This window comes from Piliocolobus tephrosceles, chromosome 9 (assembly GCF_002776525.5).
Source record: "Piliocolobus tephrosceles isolate RC106 chromosome 9, ASM277652v3, whole genome shotgun sequence".
Classification (NCBI taxonomy): domain Eukaryota; kingdom Metazoa; phylum Chordata; class Mammalia; order Primates; family Cercopithecidae; genus Piliocolobus; species Piliocolobus tephrosceles.
This window is the reverse complement of record NC_045442.1, coordinates 1,550,924-1,553,654: the sequence shown is the minus strand read 5'-3', so window position 1 is coordinate 1,553,654 and position 2,731 is coordinate 1,550,924. Positions and strand designations below refer to the sequence as shown.

At 54.1% G+C, this 2,731-nt stretch overlaps 1 protein-coding gene across 1 annotated transcript in view; it reads left to right on the top strand.

Annotated features, from left to right (window-relative positions):
- Positions 1-1,977, top strand: part of LRRC27 (leucine rich repeat containing 27) — a 56,405-nt gene extending 54,428 nt beyond the window's left edge. The window contains exon 11 of the mRNA XM_026448230.1: positions 1,883-1,977. The gene's annotated coding sequence lies outside the window, so the exon portion shown is untranslated. The remainder of the gene's footprint in view (positions 1-1,882) is intronic.
- Positions 1,978-2,731: the final 754 nt, after the last annotated feature.

The following is a 2,731-nucleotide window of genomic DNA, read 5'->3' as shown; positions in this document are numbered from 1 at the left end:
TCCCTCTCCGTCTACTCAGGACCAGCTCCTCCCTCTCCGTCTACTCAACCTGAGAAGGACAAGGACAAAGGCCTTTCTGAGGATCCTCGTCCATTTAATTCGTAGTAAATAGATTTTCTCTTCCTGATGATTTTCTTACCATTCTCTTGTTTGTACCTTACTGTAAGAGTACAGCATATAATACACCATACAAAATATGCAGTAATTGAATGTTAGTGTTACCGGGAAGGTGTCCCATCAATGGTAGGCTATTAGTAGTTACATTTTGGGGAAGTCAGAAGCAATATGTGGATTTTCAGCTGCGTGGGGCATCAGCACACCGTAAACCCCGCCTTGTTCACGGGTCAACTCTGTAAACAAACCACAGAGACTAAGGACAGTGCTGGTTTCCTTGAGAGGACTGGCCCTTTCCTCTGTTAAGCACATACGTGGGGACAGGTTTTATCACCTTCGTCCTGGCAGGGCTTGCACTGGGTGGAGCCTGGGTCACAGCTTCAGTTACTCCTGGTCGGCCTCTGCTTTTGGCAGGCGGGTGGGTGAGACCTGTCCTGGGCTTGCTGCGAACCCCTGAGATTTCACCCTCTCTCCAGAGCAGCCCCTCAGCTTCCTGTGCTGGTGCCAGACCCTGAAAATGGCCTGGGGACCAACTGTTTCTCTGATGCCCTAGACCCCGCCCCGGGGCCTCCAGCAGCCCTGCTTCCTGTCTGTGACACCCTGGGCCTCAGCCTGGGCAGGCTGGGATGCAGCAGCTCTGGTCCCCCTCAAGGCCCTCCAGGGCTGCCCCGGGCTCGCAGCCTCACACACACCTGCGACTCCTGCATCTGGCCTTCCCCCGTGGCTACAAGAGCAGGAGGTCATCGCTCACCTGGCCCGGAAGTCACACTTCATTCACTGCAGTCTTTTTAAAAGAATCACTTTGCTTTAATTATGCTTCTTAAAACAGTGTATAGGAAAAACTCCAAGCCTGTTGGGTTGTGTTAAAAAAAATATATACAGCTAATAGAAAATTCCAGGTAATTCGCATTTAACATGGTAACCACACGCTGGCATTCCCTCCATCTTTGTTTTGATCAAGTCTCTTCATTCCATTGTTCTTGTGAACCTGCAGTACCTCTATGCTGTTCCCTTCTATCAATAGTTACATTCCCCCACTTTCTCTCATAATCAGACAGATATTTCTCTATCAATTTTTGAAAACTGGGCTTTCTCTTCCCTCATTTTCTTCTCCCCTGCCTCAGCTGAGGCCTTTAGAACGTCCTGATGTCCCGTTTCTCTCCACCCTGTCTCAGTTATCTGTTGCTGTGACAGACCACTTAGTGGTTGAAAACAGCAGCCTCCCCCAATCTCAGAATGCTTTGGGTTGACCAGGCTCAGCAGGTGGCTCTCCCGTCCTTGGGCTGTCCACAGGGGCACCAGCGATCTGATGGCCCTGCTGAGCTGAGACGTGCAGGATGGCACCCTCACGCACCTGGTACTCTGGCCAGGTGGCCTGGAAGGTTGGTCTCAGATGGGATGCTGGGATCACTGGAACTACCTTTCTGAGGATGTCTCTGGCTCCCATGCTGCCTCCCTGGGGTCTCTAGCAGGGTGCCTGGTCTCCCGCCATGGAGGCTCAGGGCTCTAAAACTGCCGAGTGGGAGTGTCCAGGCCTCCCAAAGACTTGGGCCTATCCTGGTGTGCCCCAGTTCCTCCGTATTCTCCTGGGGAAGGTGAGTCCCAGGGCAGCCCAGGTCTCTGTAGAATGACAGGCAGCGACCACAGCCTACCTCCCGCCCCGCGCCTCAGCTGTGGCCTGGATGCTGTGAGCTGTCCTGGGCTGGATCCGGAAGCGCTGAGTCTCATCCTTGTCTCTCTGAGTCCATGTTATTATTCTGTCTTCCAGCTCCTAGACTTGTGGAGGCACAGCCCGGGTCAGCAGGATTCCGTCTCCTGTAGAGGCATCCCTGTCTGTCTGGAGCCGTGGGATCTCACCAGCCTTTGAGTTCAGGTGCTTCTCTTCAGCTACACTGGGGTGTCAGGAGCCGCCGGACTGTGGGTGCAGCTCTTCCTCCATTTCAGGAAAGCTGTTTGCTTCTCTTCTTTCAAAAATAGCGGCCTCTCCTCCACCTGCTCCCTCTGTCATTCAGGGGCCCCTTTGATGGACTGTTCAGCTCTGGCTGTGTCCCTGAGCCGCCCTCTTTTCATTTCCTTCCTTCTGCTCAGTGTTTGTGGACTTTTTTCTGCTTCCTCTTCCACGCTTTTCCTTTGGATGCCAACATTTGCATCCACTCTGTCTGTTCATTTGCTGATGTTTCCTTGGAAAACCCTGTATTTCTTGGCTCTGGAAGCCCCGCGTGGTGAGTGCCGTGCTGGGGTCTCCTTGGGCCCTGGCTGGCGCTGCCAGTGCCATCTTTCTGGCACGGGTCTGTTTGACTGAAGTGGCCTTCACTCGAGAATTGCGCCTTTAGATAGGAGATGATTCTTTGGTGGCTCTTTGGGTCAGGACCGGCTTGGGTCAGGCCCTGCTACCAGCCATGGGCGGTACGTCAGGGCCCTCCCTGCTTTCTGGCCAGTGTTGTGGACATCGGCCCCCTGGGCAACACGTGCACAAGCACCACTCCCTGTCCTGGCATCTCCGGGATGGGGTGTGGGTGTCCAGAGCTGGCTCTTCGTGGGAGACAGGAAGAGTGAGGTGCACCCACCATGTGGTGCCCCCTTGTCTGACTCTTGTCTGGGGGATTCCAACTGGGGT